Genomic DNA, 20,888 nt, shown 5'->3' with positions numbered 1-20,888 from the left:
TAGTGGTGGTGTTGCTGCTGTTGGTGCTGCTGCTAGTGGTGGTGCTGCTGGTGCTAGTGGTGGTGCTAGTGGTGTTGGTGCTGCTGCTGGTGGTGGTGTTGCTGCTGTTGGTGCTGCTGCTAGTGGTGGTGTTGCTGCTGTTGGTGCTGCTGCTAGTGGTGGTGCTGCTGGTGCTAGTGGTGGTGCTAGTGGTGTTGGTGCTGCTGCTGGTGGTGGTGCTAGTGGTGGTGTTGGTGCTGCTGCTGGTGGTGGTGCTAGTGGTGGTGGTGGTGATGCTGGTGGTGGTGCTGCTGGTGCTGGTGCTGCTGGTGGCGCTGCTGCTAGTGGTGGTGCTGCTGCTGGTGGTGGTGCTGCTGCTGGTGGTGGTGGTAGTTCTGCTGCTAGTGGTGCTGCTGGTGCTGGTGCTAGTGGTGGTGCTACTTGTGCTGCTGCTGCTGGTGGTGGTGCTAGTGGTGCTGCTGGTGGTGGTGCTGCTGCTGGCAGTGGTGCTAGTGATGCTGGTGCTAGTGTTGCTGCTGGTGGTGCTGTTGGTAGTGGTGCTGGGTCCTGGGAAGCTTGGGTGGCCCAAACAGGCCACAAATGAGGTGGCTGATATTGAGCAGGCTGTTAGCCATGGGGGAAAAAGGGCCACAGAAGCCCATGGCTGACAGCCTCAGGCAGGTTGTGAACCAGATATCTAAAGGAAGGAGGTGGTTTTTGCTAGGAGGTGCTACGCTCCGAGGAGGAGATGGCATGCTGGTCTGCAGCTGATGGCTGAGTCTTGTGGGGTGCTGTTAGGAGCCCACCTCAGGAGCTGCCTTGAGGAGCTGCTGGGCAGGGCTGCCTGCACTATGCCCTCTAGAGACCTGCCCAGCAAAAGCAACCAGGAGCTTGGCCTGGCCTACGACTGGTCCAGCATCTGTAGGACTGGGTGGTTAGAGGAATTTCTGGCTCACAGGTGGCAGCCATTGTATTTAATAAATATCCCATCAACCTTTCTGTGCAAATACTTATGTTCTGTTATTCTTTGGTGTCAGTGGCATCTGGTGGCAATGAGTTCCACAGTTTCATCTAGTGTTAAAGGAACAAAAAGTTCGTTTCAATTGCTCTAAAAATGTCAGCTGATAATTATGGCTGGCACCTCCTAATTCTCGTGTTATGAGAGAGTGAATAACTTCTGTATTCACCTTTTTGACACAATTACTGATTTTGCCAATCTCTACCATATTCTCCCCAGTTTTTTTCTTTTTTTCTTTTCACGCTGGAGAAAATATGTTCCTTTAATCTCCCCCATGTGGAATCCATTCTGACTCTGGCCATTCTGGTCCTCTGCTCTGCAGCTCTGTAGTTGAGTGATTCACTTTTTGAGACTGGAAGGACTGCATGGAAACAGCATATGAGACTGCTCTGTGCTGAGTGCTTTTTAAAACTGGTTTTAGCTGTCCAAGCATAAACTGTTTTTGCTCTTGTAGTGTGGTCAAGTACATGAAAATCTAATACTGAATGTTTTGAAAACTTAAAAGCTCTAAACTTTCTAAACTCATCCCAGAAACTTGAAATCCTCCATGTCATTGTGAAAGACCTAGAGCTGATGTCAAACTTTGCAAACATTCATTTTCATTGATCAAATAGATATGTTTCTATAGTGTTCATAATGAAAACTTTTGAACTCTGAGTTGACTGAAACTTGAGGTAGAAGCAGCAGGAGACAAATAAAATGAGCCTACAATATAAGATTAAAAGATCTTGTAACTTTTGAAGCCAGTCCTGTGATTATTATTATTATTACTATATTCAGGAACTGCTTATGCTTCAGTTTGATATTGCTGCAGTTTGGCCCCGTGTGACTTCCCTAAGCTCCAGAGGGGCACTGAATCAAATGAGAGATTGGAAGTGAGAGAGCCACTTGGTTTTCTGTACAGCCCTCCGGGCAGGTAGCTCACGCTTTGAGAATGAATAGTTGCTACCTATTGCCTTGCAGTTTGTTGATTCACAGTTCCTACATGAAACCATCTATAAATATTAGTCTGTGTAATTTGTAGTGATATTAAACAAAGTGATGAGAATCCTACTTAAGGAGAAAAAATTGATAGCTTTCCATATGGTTCCAAAAGCTTAACACTAATAGTTGTTAGCACAGTATAGGAACAGCACAGTTCTGACTCAATTTATCCATAACAATGAAGACTCGGTGAAACATTAATTTTCCAAAATTACAGAATATTTTAATGTGATTCTAATTGTGCCTTTGTGCTTTTAACTTATTAACATTGTTATAACAAATTATAACTCATTGCAACTGACTGCTTTAGATACGAAAAAACTAAGCTGGTATGCTGGTATCTTGATATAAAGATGGTCTCTGTATAATGCAATCATAGTGTATCCATTCTGATTTATTTGGAGTAACTTATGCTAATTTTGGTGTTTCTGTTGCATTGGTGTTGTGATGCTTTTACATCTCAGGCTCTGTTTTTTATGTAGTCACATCTTATATGTTTACAATGCGTTTTCTTAGGGAGCAACATCTAGACTCAGGACAGCCAGGAGAGCTGGGTCTTGCACAAAGAGGACACAGCAAACTACCGTAAGTGATGCTGGGGAGGGGAGCCCTGTGGAAACTCTGATGTGAGCAAAAGAGTATGTTGCAATGATGTCCGATTAGTTCATCAGGAGCCAGTGTGAGTCTGGAACATCTAGCACTGTGTATAAGCCTGGATGCGGTCCAGTTGCTTTCTTGCCCTGTGGAACTAAAGTGTTAAGTCTTGCTGAACTAGATCTGTTCCTGTTTGGGTGTGTATACGCTATGTTTCTGTAACCAGGTATGCTGCAGAACCCAGCACAGCCAGTGTCTACACAGAGGCATTGGCAGGGTTGGTAACAAACCGGCAGTACTGATTCAGTGTGCAAACTGCAACACCATTTAGAGCCTGTGTGCTGGGCCTCATAGCGCACAGAGAGGAGCCCAGCTACAGTCCTGGATCCGGGCTGGATTTGTGCTATACTGAACCAAAGGCTCAGATTGATTTCAGTCTGGGTTTAATAGCACTAACTCCATCTGAGAGTCTCTCAAATCCATCTGGACTTCGCCACCTAACTCTCCACTAGTGCGGGGATAACTAGGCAAACTCGGTTGCATTCATATTCCGTGCTGCGTGGAAGTATTTGTATGGCTTTGAATCTGCAGTGGTCTGGGATGCAGCCTGAGCTACTGAACTGTATCAGACCTGAATTGGCTCTGCATGGAGCTCGCTCTAGTGCCTCTGTTGCTTCAGCATTCTTGATCTGCAATCTATCACCTGTGGTATATCTGCAGATTGACTTTATCTGGTGGTGTGTGTGTAGATGCATAAACTAAAATGTGATTGGGCAGAAAATATTGCTAAAAGCACTGAGAGGAAGCTTTATAGAGACTCGCTACCAGAATGAGATTGTATTTAAGACTAGGTCCGTACCCTGAAACTTTGGTGTTAATTTTTCTTAGCCTGTGTTATGGGCACTGTGCCTGTCTGTTCTCTCTTTCGGTGTTAGTGCTGGTCAGATATTTGTGTTCTCTCCCATTGCATGCTACAGTTATGATCTAGCAAAGCATTTGAATTATGTTCTTTAGAGCTTTACTGGATCAGAGCCATTGTCAGTACTTCCAAAATGTAAAGCTTATAACATTCTCTGAAATATTTGGCTAGAGATTATGTAGCATTATTCCTTGCCCATAAGGATCTTATCTGGACCCTCCCATAGGAACTGAAATAGCAAATGTCATGTATGCAGCCTTGGCAGTCAGTTTTGAACTTGGAGGACTTCTTTTGGTGAAGTAGTGTGGGCCAGTATGCCTATGAGACATGTTTAAAGCTTTTTATGCTTTTCTCATTCCTTTGAAATACAAACAAACAATTCCCATTTTCCAAAACAGGACTAGCTGTATGTTGTGATGGTGGCAGCGACTTGAGAAGGAAATATGGGAAGCATTGTCTTCGTTTGCCTGTATAGAATATGCTTTATCTAAGAAGGATAGAATCCTGTAGGGTAAAAATACAATAAATCATTATACTGAAAGCTTTTCATGTGCTCAAAACTGTTTATTGATTTGTAAACAGTCTTTGATACGTTTTTCTTTGTCTGTACTGTAAAACGCTTACCTGGGTACATCAGTGACAGCTGTCTAAGACTCAGAAATGTCTTTTCATCTTTGGAACTTATTTGCATTATTGAGGCTTCATTTATCTTGTTTCTGATAAAAGGAATATATTCAAACATGCTATCTTATTCTGAACCTTTTTTTCTCTTCATTTTTACTTTGTGGCTGAGGGATGCTGGGTGGCAGTATATCAAAAGTTAATGTTTTTTGTGTGGTTAAATTATCATGAGCCCTCTATGCTCATTCAAAAAGATAGAGGGCTAAAGGATATATTTTCATGCAGCCTATGCTATGAGCAGTAGCATGGATGAAGAAGCTCTAGTGGAGTGTTCACAGTGAAAACATAAGTCTCTCCGCAAGGTGCATGAGTTGATGACTTGGTTTTGCTTCCCAGTGGCAGGCCTACTGTAACCTGTAGAAGCCTCTTCCCTAATGTTCCTTGAGGACTATTTCCGTCTTTGTCTGAGATCCATGCTGCCTATACAGTAGCATGGTTCCTTTTCCATGGAAGATGCAATGGTGTCAGTTCAGAAACTCTTAACATGCTTTACTCAAAATATATTTCCTTCAGAATTTTCAGGATAAAAAAGAAATTTGCATGTTGGATGTACACTTAGTAATTTGTGACAGTTGTATGCAGTACAAGTATAGAATTCTCATGTTTGGCTCCACATAGTCTATGTGAACACTGTTTTGTCTTATAGAGATGGTAGTGCTGGAGAGAATTTATGAAATGGGCAGGATTGTAGATCTCTTTCTATTGTTGATTGCAAGTAAGGAGATGAAAGAATGCCCAGGGCTGAGAGTTATATCCCAGGCTTTAAACTGGGATAAGAAATGAAATATAGCACGTTTTTATTACGTGTCGTTGCATCCTTAGAGTAGCCCAGTGAAATGGTTTAGTCATGAGAAGGTTCGTATTACTTTTATGAACTGTTAATATTCATAAAGTTATGGTGTCATAATGTTCATAGTGATGTCATAAATGTTCAAGGTGAAAAAAAGGTTTTTTTTTTGTGTGGTGTATGCATGTCTGGATATGTAAAATATCCGACCCTCCCAAGTTTGATTACTAATAATGTAATTACAATGAATTAATTTGTGGAAAAATTGCACTACTAAATAATACACATTTTCTTCTAATGAACAGCAACAGGCAACTAAGCATTCTAACCTTGAAATTCCAGTCTGTTTGTTGAACATACAAAGTTTTCATGTTCCTATTAGGGTAGATGCCCTGCCCACATCTGTAGGCATGGTATGTTAATGTCAGCAGGTGGAGATGACACATTATGACTATAGAGTTCCCTTTTCATGTCCTATCTACCGCCCTTCCTACAGGGTTCACACGGGCCTCCTTCTTCCTAGGTCATGAACAACCCTACAGGTAGAGTTTATATATGGTGAAAGCTAGTAATAGTATATGTGGCTTGCAAATTATGGAAAATGGCCACCAGTGTTAATAGGATTCTTTAGTGGAAGAGCCAACCCACTTCTTTCTGCTGGAATTTTTTGTTTCACCACTTCCAACATTCTTCATGTCCAGTTAGCATGCCATGGACATGTTGGATATCTGGGACCTTCACATCTGGAGCACAACCAGATGGAGATTCTCTCAGCAACACAATCCCATCCAGGATGTTCACAATCAGAGCACTACTAGCTGGAAGTTCCTTTTGGTGATGAATTCGTGTCCAGGACTATCAACAACTGGAGCACTATTGTCTGGAAGTTCCTGCCTTGGTGGCTGAGGTAGGGGTCAATGGCAATGTGAAAGTACTGACCAAGGTCAGAGAGATGAGACTGCTTCCTGTAACGTGGTCAAACACTCCTGAAAGAAGGATGACACCATTCAATTCAATGCATTTTGAGTTAGAAACTCATTCCTGCAACATCCATTTCCTCCTTGTCTGTTCTATCATGGCATATGATACTTTCAAACACTGTTGTAGCAGAAGCCAATAGAACCCATCATTGTCATACGTAAAGTAGAGGCGGACAAAAGCTAGGCAAGCAGACCCCTGGACACCTGCCTGACTGCGTAAAAGTACCTGTGATCACAGACTATGGGCACTGATCCATATGATTGACTGCCAAAATTTCATTTCACCTAAGAGAAAACTACGGAGCGGTCAGTGAAGCCAGCTTTAGAGAGGAATTCTGCTTGACACTGGGGCAGAAGCCAACTTGGTTACTCTGAAGGGCACTCTGTTGGACCATGAGGAAGTGCAGCGTCTTCAGCAGAGCCCAGCTAGTAACTGTGGTCCTGTCTTAAGAGGGTCATAGCTGCTCCTGCCAGATATATATTTATTCAGTAAGAGTTTTTTTATTTGTTTGGGTTTTTATAAACATTTCTGTTCTTCCTTCAGGAGATAAAAGGTACTTCCATTAAACCCTCAGGGATCTAATGGCATGTATACAGACTTTTTTTTCTTTTTGCTTGGCCAGCCCATGTTGCACTATTTTTTCCTGGGAACCACCATTTCCAGTGCAGCTTTAAAGCACTAAGGTGAAAACTACGTAGCCGGTCACCTTAATGTATGATAAATGCTGTGCTGGAGTTCATGTCTTCTCTAGTGCACTCTTCTGCCCTCCCCCCATCTTCCCCTCACACCCCACTTCTCTTTTTCCTGTGGGGGAGACATTCATAAGAGTGATTAGACCAGATGGTTTGAGAGTAATAACCATTGAGAATGTAGGTCTACTCATAGTGCTTAATTTTAAATTGATTTATCCTTAAATATGACCTTGCACACAAGTCCGCCTGTAAGATCAAAGCCTTGGTGTGGAACTTGCTCTGGATTTTCATGAAGTTTTTGACTGTCTGAAGTTAAGCTTTATTTTTCTAGCTATTAAACTAAAAACTGTATTTAACATTTTAAAGAAGTTTGTTTGATTTGGCCAAAGTTTCTATAGAAAATCAGCTGTATCATCCTTCTCTATCTTCCTTTCAGATGTTGCAGCTCTGGTTTCAGGTTGACTGACGGATAAGTCTAGATGATACAGAGGGTCACCTGATCAGAAGCTCTCAGAAAAAGATAAGACTAAGCATGGTGTGTTTCAAGAAGCATCTCAAATTTTACTCCTGCTTTTGTGCAGACTTCTCCAGACTAGTTATCTCTTAAGACTGGAGCAAGAACAGAGGATTGTTCTGTTTCCTAAGAGTTGTAATTAATCTTGATCTGTTAAAGACTTTCCATCAGCCAGGCTGCCCTCTTCAGATACTTTATTTGATAAAGGAAAGACCATTCTTTGCTGCAATGACTTTCTATTTCCTAAGAACTTGACAGAATTCTTACTTTGGTTGATGGTAAAATTCTTCTTGAGGTCATTTGGATAAAACAAGCTTAGAACAACGCTTTTGTCTAGAAACTCCTGCTCTTATAGCCCAGCCTTCTTAGGAGTTAATTAACCGCAGTCTGAAACTACGAAGAAGATAGAAAGTGGAATTTGTATGTGTCTGCATATACATAAATATAGTTCTGAAGGACACCATTTTATGCTATTTGCCCCTAATTTCCCCAAAACTTTTTACCTAGTGCATTGTGCGATAGTCTCTCGGTCCATAGAACAGACTTCCCAGTGGTCATTCTTGTATTTTTAGATCAGATCTTCTAATTATGAATGTTTTGAATGTGAGTTCTTACTCAGTATCATTTTGATGTATTAGTTCTTCATTTATAGTTACAAATTTTCTTTTATTTTTCTTTTTGAAGCCTGTGGGGGGAAGTAGCTGCAATACTTAGAGAAAGCACTCAGAAATTAGATTTACTTATAAGATGATATTTACAGTTGAATTGGCTATAGGCTCCTGGCACAAGTTCAGTGGAAAACTGAGAATCAGTAAGTTGGAGTCAATTAGGTGTGATTTCTAAGACAGCTCATGTAGTTGTGGTCAACTACAGCACATGTAGTTGTGTCCTGTGGTCTTATTTCAATGTAATGTTCTAAAATCTGTCCTAATAGCAGTACATCCATTGTCTTCAACAGTGGAAGGAATGGTGAAGTTATAAGAAGTAAAGCATGCATTTAGTGCTCTATTTGCATTCTTTCAGACTGCAGAATCTAAACATAAGTAGAGCTTATTTGTATGAGTCACAGATATGTGTATTTACATGGTACGTGTGTATATGTAGTATAGTAAAAGTGTGTTCACATACTGAAAGTATTTATCATGCATCTTTGATCCTTTTTAGCATCAGCTAGCTTTTGCCCACTGGTCCAACAAGACCAAGTCATTTGATAAAAATTCTTAATGACTTCAAGCAGAATTTGGATGTTGCTTAATAGGTGATAATTGGATAAGTATAAAGAATGAAATCCTTTCCTTTTTGGGGGTGGTGATGGGGAGAAACATCTGCAAGAGGTTTTCCCACTATCCTTAGGCATCACAGCTTTTTTACCTGAGTGACCATTCACAAAATACTTATTTGGCTATCATGAAGTAAAGCGTTTTCCCTTCTCCTACCTCCAGTTTTCATGTGTCCACTTACCATATTTCTACTTCTTTTTCTTCTTCTGTCTTCCTTTCCCACAACTTCTGCTGGTACAAGTTTGATCTGTTGATGACCCTGGCCTAAGGTCTGTGATGAACAGCCTAACAATTTGCAGTTTTAATGGTAATTTTCTTTGATCTCTAAGGAAACAAAAGGAGGACTATGAGATGCTATGAATATTGGAAGGGGAAATTGTAAATCTGCCCTTAATCCTGTTGCTGAACTGAAAATGACTATAACAGTAAACATGAAATGTGTGACTTCATTGCATGAGTACTGCTTAACGTCAGGGTTTGCTGTATTTTTGTGTGTGTTTGGTTTGAATTCTTTTACTATGAGAACTGAAAATTTGAAGTAGTAGGAAAACCCCCAGCATTTAGCTTCAAAAGTGGTGAGGTGTGTGAAACGCTCCTAATCCAAAGTAGAGAGAAACTCTGGCACTTTCAGAGCTGTTTGTCCCCTGTGATGATTATGTTGCAAAAGCAGTACGCGATGACATGGTATTCTTCAGGTACTTGTTTGGAACAAACTGCATGGCTTATTCATATTTTTTCTTTTTTGAATAAAATACCTATTTTGAACTCATTAACCTTGCTCCCCAACCATTCTAGACCACACTGTTACAGATCGAGGTGCATTCATAGGTATCTACATGTAAATAAACTTAAGCTCTATTTGCACATGTGAAAAAGTGGGAAGTGTTATCAAGAATATAGGCATGATTTAGTGTTATTATGTATGAACAGGCAAAATCTAAGTGATGTATTGGCGACCTTTAAATAAAAGAAAAATTCATGATGGTTAGCAACTGTGATTTTCAGAAAAAAATTGTAGCGTTGCTAAGATTATTAGCTGCTTTAGAGATTTGTCAGTATGGATAAACCAAAAAAACTCTTTGTCATTTGGCATACTGGCAAGTGGCAGTGACTGTACTTTCTTAGTACAAACGAAAGAAGATAACCCCAAATCTTATGACACCCTTGCATACCTCTTTATTATGTTCTGTGAGGATAGAGCATTTTTCTTTAAATTTTTGCATGTAAGACTGTAAATTCAGAAGAAGGATTTGTATACTAAATACCGGATTTAAATACTTAGAACTGCATGTAATACTTCCAGTAATGCATGAATCAAGCTACTGACAGGCTGTAGAGCTCTTGCTCGCTCTACCTGGTGCAGGTCTTAATTGTCTCAGCACTCTAATCAGTAATGGCAATATGGGAAATATGAGCCTGAAATCAGCAGTCATTTTTCTTTGGGAGAATCATCTCAGCATTTTGTAGTGGTTATAAATCTACTGCATGTATATGTAGATAGGATGTTATAGCTTCTGATTTTTATACAGATGTATTACTGGTTGTATCACTCACTTCAGGGAATTGTTGCTTATATATAGGCACCTGTGTAAGGGAAGCAGTCAGGTGCTCAACAGTTATAAGGATAGAGTCTAAAATGAGTCATGCTGGAATTTGACTATTTCTTATATTAACTTGTCAAAACATTGAATTGTAATACAAAGCTTGCAGGAATACTTTCTACACATGTAGAATGTGCTTTCCCTTTTGTTAATTTTCAAAGAAGCGGAAGAAAAAAAGATGGACAAAGTCATCTTAATTTTTTCTTCAGATCAGGAAATGTAATATTTTGTTCAAGCGTTTTAGCAGAGCAATTATTCTTTTGTTTTTAAATATAATTTTCAAGTGAATTAACTGCTTGTGGCAGGTGCTTTTTCAGCAGTTGCAGATAATGAAGTCCTTTTTCTACCAAATCATATAACAGTATCAGTCAAAGATTTCTTTACCTGTTGTCTTTAGGGGTCTCAGCTTTCTTTTGGAGTGACCATTCCTAAAAATAAAAGGAGAGTAGCAATTTCAGAAAACCTTTTTTTTTTTTTTTTGTCCTGAGGTCAGTTATTGTCTGCTAGGATGATCGAACTAAACTGAGGTTGCTGGTTCACTATGGGTCCTTGAAGAGCATAAAGGTAAGAGCTTTTGACCTGGATTAGATGTTGAAGCAATGATCTTGAAGTGGAGGACCAGTATTGAGATGACATTCCACTGGGGTTTTTTACTGAAATTGGAACCTAAAATATTAAATAAGCAGTATTCTCCAGTTCTTTTCCTCCTGTGCTCGTCATTAACAGTGTACAAAGGTTTAATGCGATCTTGTTTAATAACAGCAATAGAAAAAGAAAGAAATAGCTACACACTCATTAGAAACAAAATCAATTATTACTTTTAAAAACTACCTGCTTTCAATTAAGCAGGAAATTATCTAACCAGTTACTTAATTTGCTCTGGCTGGCAGTCTCTCAACTGCTTTATGCCGAGTGGAGCATGAAATTAAATATGTAACAACTATCCTAATGGTTATGTTTTTAGAAAACCAGCATTTAGAAATGGTATTTTGCATAGTATCAAAAGAAATAATGACATAAAAATAAATTACTGCTGCTTCAATGCATTTGATATTTAAAAGAAAGAAATTACTTTCTTTTTGGATTCTGTTATTCTGATTAATAACAAAACAATCTTTGGTTTGACTGATGCAGATCCATACTTGGGAATTGGTTTATTTGTTTTGGTGGTTGTTTCCCTCTCCCCCACCCCACTCCGGCTTTCAGATTGTGTATAATGGGTGAAAGCATTGGTGTTAACCTCTCGCTTCTTCAAGTGTTAAGCTCCACCCCATGAGCATCTATTTTTGTGTACAGTATGCCTTTTGGTTAAATTATTGTAGGAACCTTCAGGAGACATCAGTTTTCTCTTTGATGCTGTTTGCTGGATCTTTCTCAGGGTACACTTTCTGGATCCATGCTGGAATCCATGCTTTTCTTACCACTTAAGAGAGATGTTCAGAGTCATATGTGGCAAGCCATTACCTGATTTTCAGAGGCATCCCATTGGAGTTCAGTACTGGCTCACATATCTGCCTTTAACAAAATTGAGAACCTGGTGCAGAATGATTCTGAGTGTTCATTAGGAGAGTGGTCAAGCCAATAGTCTAAGGTTAGATTAGAACTATTTTGTTCTTCAGTTGGGTTTCAATGCTAACTGAGTAAGTGCCATTTTGTAGATTCTTTAATGAACACTTTTCTGTTCTCCACAAACTTGTGAATGTGAGCCACCAAAGTAGTAAAATTGTTCGTCTTTGCTTTTGAGTCTTGATTCAGACATTCATTGTCTGCCCCAACTTTTGAAAATGCTGTTTGACATTTTCTAGAAAGTGTTTGTTCTTCTGCAAAGGAATCCCACCCTTATATTGCAGAAGTAATGGTTGTGGTAGCAGCTGTCTGCATCTTATGAAAATTATTTGGTACTGTTCTTGACTGTAAGTCTGCCAGGCCGTTCTGTTTTGTTTCTTGAATGGAGGACAATTTGTTAATTGTCCCAAATAACAAAAATAATAAAAATAAGCTCCAGATAAATTGCATCAGAATTGAAAGAGAATGTCTGACATTTCATTTATGATTAGAACCCTTTACCCTCTCTGGCATATAATTTAGAAGCTGTCTTCAAATATTCATGATGACTTCTATGTCCCAGTGACACATATAATGAAGAAAGTGGCAAAAAGAAAATAACTTGAGGAAATGAACTCAGCTGTCCAAAATACTTAGAAGAGCATCCCTGTGGGTCACCCCAGTTTTCTCAAACTTCTTCAGTCACAGTCTTGAGGAAAGTCACCTTTCCTTGTTCCTGCCATTGGCATCAATTTTCTTTCACTGTAGCCTGCAATCAGAGTTGCTGAGCTGAGAAACTGCCTGCTTTCTTTAGTGATGCCTTCCATTGAAGTTGATGGTGTCCTGTCAGCAGCTTAGCCAGACAGAACCACTGGCGCCATCTTCATTAGGGTAAAAGCTAATATAAACAAATAAAGGCGTTAGTGTAGATAGCAGAGTGGAGTATTACTGAAAAATGCTTTGCAGAGTCAGTTGCTATGCCTTTAGTTTTAAAAATATATAAATGTTATATGAATCTAAAATCCGTTTTTATTTACATAAAATATTTATACATCAAGCAAGACAATTTCACAACTTTAAAATGTATTTTCCTGTTAGATTAATCTTTTCATATGCTAACCACATTACAAGTAAACATTTTCATAGTCTCCAGTATATGAATGTGGCTAAAAGCTTCCTTGTTATTTTATAGTTGCAGCATTTCAAATGTATCCCTTTTTGACGTGGTTAGGCAGCCTGCCAGTTTTACCACTAAATTATAGCAGAGAAAACACTCAGTAGAATTTGATTAGATTTCTTCCTTCTCCCCATGAGTAAGGCAAAGCAAATTTATGTTCAAAATGCAAGCTGGGTTCTAAAGAATTGAATATAGATCCATATTTGTAGTGTTAAAAATGCATGCATGTTTTGTAGTTGAAAATACATCTTGTTTATAGTGCAGCTTTATATTGCTCTTGTATTTTGTTGTTTCGTCACTATCATCTGTAGAAAGACAGAAAAGTGTTAGACTATACCAAAGTTAATGTTTGTATTTGAAAGAATTAGTGATAAATGTCTTAATCTTTGCTATTAATAAGCAACTATATTAACAAAGTAGCTATTAAGACTGGATTAAACCCAACCAGTTGCAAGCATTTACCTAAAGGGTCTCATTTACAAGTGTGTTAGGCTGTAGTTTTAAGGAGAAAGGCTGCATCTAACTGACCTCTGAGTATATGATGTGGCACATTTCGAAGCCATAGGACTGGTTTTGTCGAATTGAGAATCTGGTTGGAGCCTATTCTGGTGCCCTCTTGCCAAGAAGGTCAGGATTTTTTCTTCTAGTAATCAGAGCAGAATGGGAGAAGATATTGTGTTCGTGATTTTGACCCGATACACAGCTGGAACAAGGCATAAGACAGTATCTGAAACTGGGAGTTAGGAACTGCTCCTGAGTATTCAGACCATTGTCCAAAGATCTTCAGTGGGCTGAACTGCCCCTATGTCCATCTATTCCTGTGAACGATAAGCATACTTATATTCTAGAACTTATTCTCTCTCAGCTGTTAACTTCAATTCCTAGGTTGGCTGGTTTGTGAATTATGAACACTAATGATCAAATCCCCCTCAAGACTGGTTTCTGAAAGACCATATGCAGTGGTTTGTGATCACCATCTATTATATATTTGATAGATGTCTGCATGAACAATTCACTCATGAGTGTGTATGATCATTATAATGACATGGAAACAAACTTGTTTATATTATAGTTGCTACTCAGTAGCACAGATTTCATAATATATTTATATTCTTCGAAGACTAGAGAGACCATTGTGCACCAGTGTTAAATAACATAAACCAAGAAAATTTAGTCATGAGTCTCTTCAGAAGCCTATTCAGATGATCAGTTGAGTTGAAGTATGCATTTTACAGAAAATGTAGTGCAAAAGCTAAGGTGGCTATAACTGCTTATTTAATCCCTGTTCTAAGAGGCAAGCACAATAGCTGGGTGGGAGTCTTTCATATTCTGTAAATCTTTTATAGAAACAGAAGGGTTCAGAATCTGACATTATAAGTCAAGCACATTTCACAAGTGATCCTTAAAAATGTACACTTGTTGCTATACGTTTTGTGTACAATGTGTGCTTTTAGAATTAAAGCGAACTGAAGCATATATTCATAGTTCTGTCTCCTACTGCCAAGCAAAGGAATTAAATGGGTAACTTTAATGAATATAATGTTTTAATTGTCTACTATATATAGATATGACATTAAACAAATCTTTAAAATCTTATGCGTGAGAATGTACCTAATAATTAACAACATTTAATAAATGTGACTATGATGTATATGATTCAATTAATTAGGGAAAAACATTCTGTAAAGCATGAGCAGTAGATGTAAAGATTTTTCATCAGGATTAGATTCATTGTTAGGTTAAAAGAAACTAGTGTAGGAGGGAAAGAGGTCCACCGTATTTTATTTTTTTTTAATAACCCCATGAAAATCTTTGGATTTTCGTATTTAAAAAGACTTCAAAATTTGTTTTAGAAAATGTTCAGTAAGACATCAAGGGGCTGTGCAAATGGCAAAAACAGTGAGTCAGCCATACTAGCCTAATTATTCTGAGTAAAGAGGCAATGTATATGCCACAGCGCGGATTACTTATTCAATCTTTGTAAACAGCTTTCACAATAATAGACCGATTCAAAGCCTGTAGACATCAGTCAGTACACTCCTAGTATTATCTTCAACGTCTGTTCCAACTCAGTTTGAGCCAAAGCTGCTGTAACAGCTGAGGTGGTGTAAGGACCTAAACAAGCTGTTCTGAAATTAAATTACTACCTCTTTTACACCTTTTTCTTGATTCTTCTGCTAATTTTGACAGCACCCAGCTCTTGGTAGAACTTTCATTGAGCAAGTGTTGATTTTTAGATCTCACTTTCTAAACGGGGGCTATTCTGCTGAATGTTCAAAATGTGTCCTGCCTGTAACTAAGAAAAATATGACACAGTCAGAAAGAGCACAAAAAGTGTTATGTGTGTTTATAGATAATTATATTTAAGTAGGGCAGCAGAACGTTCATTTAACTTATGATTTGTATGCAAATAAAAGATGTAATTGGTTTAATTTATATCAGCATGGATCATTGGTAAATGTGACCTGAAAGGATCTGTATTTTGGTCCGAAGCTCAATGTGATCTTATTCCCTTTGAAGAGAATAATAGTAACAAACATATTGTAGCCTTTGGGGATTGAGGTACTGTTTGTCCCCTGAAGACTCAAATTTCTCAAGCATTTACTGACACTGTTGTTCCCATGGAAATAAATGGGATTGTTCACAGGACAGAAGTTAAAATTTCTTTTACCTGTAAGAGTTTTCGCAAAGACATGAGGACAGGATTTAGTGATGCATTAAAAAATTGTCAGTGCCCCACAAGCCTCAACATGGGCAGTCCAAATATACTGGGGAGGGAAAGAATGACATGGGAAAGTAATCCCTTTTTGCTATTTCCTATGAGACTTGTATAAAATGACATGCACGAGGATGCAGTGTTACTTGCTGAGGATGCAGTCAAGAGAGATGATGTTCAGATTGCTTATTAGAGTATTTGCATGTCATCTTTCAGAGTGGGTGAAGTCAGTAGGATGGATTATAATATGTTACTCAGATATGTTCTGATCAATAGTCATGTTCTCAGATTTTTTGGTTCTGGAGTGGAAATATTCAAGACAGGTGAAATAATTTTTGTCTGTAGGATGCTGCACAGTATCAATGCCACTTTCCTTCTTCAGCCAATTTTTGATACAGTCTTTCTCTGCAACAAAATTAAAGCATAAAGGTTGTGTTCTTGTTCTTCTATTAACTTCATGCTCAAACTCTCTGATCATCTTCTGCTAACATATGGGCTTGAGAGAGGGCCAAACAAGCTGTTTCAATGAGTGGGGAAAATTAGAGGTGGCTCTCCTTTCAGCTCTGCTCTTTCCAAGGGAAAGCACAGGGTTCCAGCCTTGTGATTCTATGCTTCCATATGTCTCTTGAGTGCAGTGTCTTAGGCTGACCATGGTGCTTTTACTTCTGAGGCTATATGTTATAATATCCGCTTAGGACTTCCTTGCTTTAAAAACAGGAGTGAGAAGAACAGTAACCCCATTATATGCTATAGAACTGTAAAGAAAACAACCCCCAGTTGTCCAGTAGATTGCAGATTTGTATAATTCCACAAAGTATACAAGCTATAAATATTATGCTTATTCTAAAGAAGAAATATGAAATGCACTCACCAGACAAAATGCTTCTTTTGTCTCTGTTCATATGTTTCTCCATTCTTTCATGACCTCAATGTGATAATATCTAAATAGTTTGTTCCACAACATAAGACATTCTGTGTGAAGAGACAGGAGCTGGGAGCATTCATACTATGCTAGAATCTTGACTGGTTGATCATCTCTTGCTACTTATGATTAAGCAATAAAGAGAGAGAGAGGTAGAGAGTATTTCCTGGGGATTAATAACTGATAGGGAGGAGTTAATGGCCTGAGGTGCAGCTGAGGGCCATTAACCCCAGCTGGTCATCAATCCTCATTAAAACCCTCTGCAACTCAGTTCACCAAACACAGTGAAGGACAAACCAATGTTTTAAACATCTTTGTGATTCCCTTCTCTGTTATCTCCTTAAATTAGTTCTATTTTAATTTTTTCTTCTCAGGATTGTTTCTTCACTAAGGTGAAGATTGGAACACTTCTAAGTTCTATTCACTTAAGCGTTTATCTGGCTAGTAGTTGTGTAAAAGTGGCAAAGTTCAGACCTTTATGCATACATGGGAGTCCTCAGTACTGTTGTAGCAGAGTATTGGACTTTTTAGATACTCCACCTTTTAATTACATGAAAGAGAAGGTAAGTAAGAAACTATGTAAGATATTGGCTTGAAAAACCTGTATTTGTTGGCTTGTTTTTTTTTTTTTTAATAATGCACCACAACCTTTTCTTATGTAACAAAGAATTTTTAAGGGAGACACCCCTGCTTCTTCTAGGTTGTTAAGCTGTTGAACTTCTTATTTTGTTTCTAAAAATTATTCTTTTATGTTTGGCAGTGTTTGATATGTAAAGCATCTCTTAATTCTGTAATCCATATACATAGACTTAAAAAGCCGAGAACTGCAAATATTGTTTCATATCAGCTGATAAGCATTGCAATATGCATATTTTGTAACTGATTTGGGGCTTACTCAGGTTTTTAAATGTGTATAGGTTTGTGTTATACTAAATGTTTCTAGAAGTCCCCTTGCAAGGGAGGCACTGTAATTGTCAACATGGTATTTAGCGTATAGTAATTTTGTAGGTATTCCATTGTTCCTGGTTATTCCAAATTCAGATTATGCTGCCAAATATGAAGCTGTGACAATATTTCTGAAATTTTTTCCTACTCTCTCCTTCTTTTCCCTTCTTTTCTCTTTACCACTCTTCTCTGTGATTCAGCCTTGCACTGAGTGAAGCTCTGTCTCTGCTGGTCTCTAACAAGCAAAACCACCTTTCTTGCAGCTCTGGAGCTTGTTAAGTTGCTTCTTTTCTGACTTCGAGTGACTGTTGTAATGTTTTTTTTTGGCTTTCCGTGGCTAGTAGGGTCTTGTGAAGTGTTAATGAAGTTATTGTTGTCTCAGTCCTCTGAGCTCCTGTACGACTGCCTTGCTCAGCCCTGGGTGGCATACGGTTCCCTCCAGAGGACTCAGTTTTCCTTTTCCGTCCTTGTGGATGCCCCCTTCCTGGAAGTGTTCAAGGATAGGCTGTATCTTTGGGCAGCCTGATCTAGTGGGAGGTGTCCCTGCCTAGAGGGGGGGTTGGAACTGGATGATCTTTAAAGTCCCTTCCAACCCAAACCATTCTAAGATTCCTTTGTCCATCTCACTTCCCAAGCTGGTGATGGAACGCGTTTACCCATTTTCATGGAGTGGGTCAGGAGTGAGATGTGACACTGGCCATGTGGATCTGATAAAGGCTGAGCTTGCTTGTCACTCTTTGGCTCTTAGGTTGATGAACAACTACAACATCAGTGTATTGCCAACATTATTCTCATTCTAATCCAAATGAGCACTGTACTGGCTACTAGGAAGAAAACTGTCTCAGATGAAACAAGGACAAATACCTCAATAATATCAGAGACCTCTGTTGGCTGAACTTGAGGATAGCTGGTTGATTGTGTTCATTGCAATTCTATCTGAAAATCGGCAGAAAAAATTCTCTGCAGCCCTTTCAGCTTTGTAGAGATGCTGTCAAATGCAATTGGCAGAGTTCTGGGTACAAGGGGCATATAAGAGAATGAGAGAGTGGAATCTGGCAGCAACACAGTGAATTGATTCTAATGCGAGCAGAATTAGTCTTTAGGCCTTCATTTAAAAATGTATGGTTTTGCCTTACGCCCTGTGATGAACTCTGGAGCCTGTGCCTGGGCTAATAAAATCAGAAACCCTTCTCTTCTAGGAATACAGAAATACCTGAGAAATGAGTGACCTGAATGTTTGAAAGGAGGAGAGCACAGGGCACTCTAGCTGAAGAAATGCTGTTTGCATAAAACCCTTTCCTCGTGCTGTGGGAATGAAAAAGAGCCTCCTTTGCAGAGGAAAGTGAATATCTGTTGAAGAATGCCTCTGTGATCCACCAGTTTGAAAATCTCATCTGAGCTTACCATGTGGAAAGGGTACAGTGCTGTTTCCGGGTATCGTGAGGGCATAGGTGTGCAAGGAACTCAGATACATAGGTAAAGGCAACTGTACAGGTGAGACTTGGATCTTATCAGCAGTTTTTTGAATGTAATTAGGACAGAGATGTCTCAATACAACCCTGCACGTGAATGTGGTAAGTGGAGAGCTGTGTGCCTGGGGAGTAGCTAAGGAAAGTGAAAAGAAATATTGTCCTTTTGAGTGTGATGACTGGGCAAGGATGTACCTGTTAACTTAAACTGCTTGGAGAACCAAGTGGACAGATGTTTGTGTGGGCTAAGGTAAGTAATACAAATTGGACATGTGGGGTTTCAAGGAGAAAGCAAACAAGAAGACAGCTTCTAGAAAATGATCTGTGGAATTGCTTTGAATCGTATGCAGCTGTGTGTCAACTCAGAGGGGAACTATTTTAAAGGTGATATAGTTGATTTCTTAATTTCTTAAATAAAGAGAGTTACAGGCACAGTCTTGTTTATTTTGCGTTAGACCTTGTATGTAATTCAGCTAAATTAATTGATATTTGTCAGAAAACCCTTTCCTGTTTTGCAAAGGTTTGTTTCCCTCTCTCTTCTATTCACCATAGAGGATCAATGTGCAGAAAATGACATGCTAAGAAAAGATGCTACTGACTGTGGACAAATATTCAGAGATAAACAGATGAAAGTGGAGGTGGTCAGAAGAATGTTGCCTTCTTAAGCCTGGAATATTTTCTTTGCAACATTTTTAGGTCGGTGGGATTTCAGTGCAGCTTAATCCGAGACAGGGTTGTCATGAACTCTTGCAGATCCTTGAGATCAGAATTGTCTACTTCTTAGTTCTGCTTTCAAGCTGAGGATCTTGAAAGCCTTGCATCGCCATTCATGTGGCGCTCTCCTTGTTAGGGTTCCAGATTTTGTTGCAGTGCAGCAAACCTGCTAAGCAGACTTCCTTAGGTTGGGAAACCTTTGCAGAGCTATTGAAATACCACCCTTTCTGCTCCCATGACAGGAACCAAAGAAGACTGGTTCTCCCATAGGCTTGGCCTTGTCTCTGTAAAAGGGGAGCTTGGAGGTCCAGAAGTCTCGGAGGCTGGATCTAAGAAATAGTAGACCTTGGGAAATGTTCCCAAGGTCATCGGTTCTGGCACAGTATGCCTAATGAGGCTGATGGGATGCTGTAGACGTTGGAAGCCTATGTAGCTGATCATGAAAACTGAGAATAATATAATAGCAGATACTTAAGGAGGAGAAGAAAAATTCTTAAAGCGTAATTTCACGGAGATCCTACAGAGTGCAGGAAGTCTTCACTGGGCAATATGACTGAATTTTTCTTTACATTTCTGGTTTGTAGAGAGGGTAATACTTCCAGATTTTAGTCTTGCTCATGTGTACATCTGGCACTTCCTGTGAATGAGAAACTGCTTTTCTGGTACTCTAGGTGCAACCTAAATTCTGAGTGTATTGCACGTGAGTGTCTGTGGGGATGAAGACTTTGTAGAAGCTCTTTTTTGTTACTTTTATGGAACTTTAGATATAATTTTACTATGTCTTGGACACATAAACAGAATACACGTGATATGTATGGGAGAAAGCTTCTGTAGGTAGCTGTGTGATAAGTTTGATGTGATACATTTTAAATAATTACAGTTGTTAGAGGTGAGGACTTGTACTGAGAGAAATGGAGAATCTTGTTGGGAGGATTTAATGGTAATTGTAAGAAAATACATCTGTCTTTTTATTAAACTTATAGAAGGGAGCTGGGATTGCTGTAATACATTGTAGCACGTAGCTTCAAATAGGAAAAGAAATAGTCTCATTCCTTTGCTGTTTCTGGGGGGCTAAGGCAATAAATGATCTGCAGCTTTCATTAAGTGGAAGGATTGCAATTTACTAATGACTGTAGCTAGTTAAAAAAAAAAAAATTAAGGAATTTTCTGGTTTTGGAGAATGCCTTGTAGTATGCAAATAGTCTGACATTAGTGTGTACCTTAAAGACATATTTGAGGTCTACAATGGTTCATATAAAATCAGCTTTCTTCTTGCCTACCCCAGCATAAATGGACAGTCTGTACAAAGACAGGGGTGTTACTGTCATATGAGACTAGCATGAGATCAAAATAGGCTCTAAAATCTTGTA

The 20,888-nt window shown here is 39.0% G+C and overlaps 1 long non-coding RNA gene across 3 annotated transcripts in view; it reads left to right on the top strand.

Moving 5' to 3' along the window:
• The first annotated feature begins 350 nt into the window (after nt 1–350).
• The window catches only part of LOC128851344 (uncharacterized), a 108,780-nt gene continuing 88,242 nt past the window's right edge, over nt 351–20,888 (top strand). For all 3 annotated transcript variants that reach the window (XR_008448699.1, XR_008448698.1, XR_008448700.1), the window contains exon 1: nt 351–2,566. This is a non-coding gene — a long non-coding RNA (uncharacterized LOC128851344). The remainder of the gene's footprint in view (nt 2,567–20,888) is intronic.

The sequence above is a fragment of the Cuculus canorus genome, chromosome 2 (assembly GCF_017976375.1).
Source record: "Cuculus canorus isolate bCucCan1 chromosome 2, bCucCan1.pri, whole genome shotgun sequence".
NCBI classification, from domain to species: Eukaryota; Metazoa; Chordata; class Aves; order Cuculiformes; family Cuculidae; genus Cuculus; species Cuculus canorus.
Note: the sequence above shows the minus strand (reverse complement) of the source record. Positions and strands in the feature narration are given on the sequence as shown.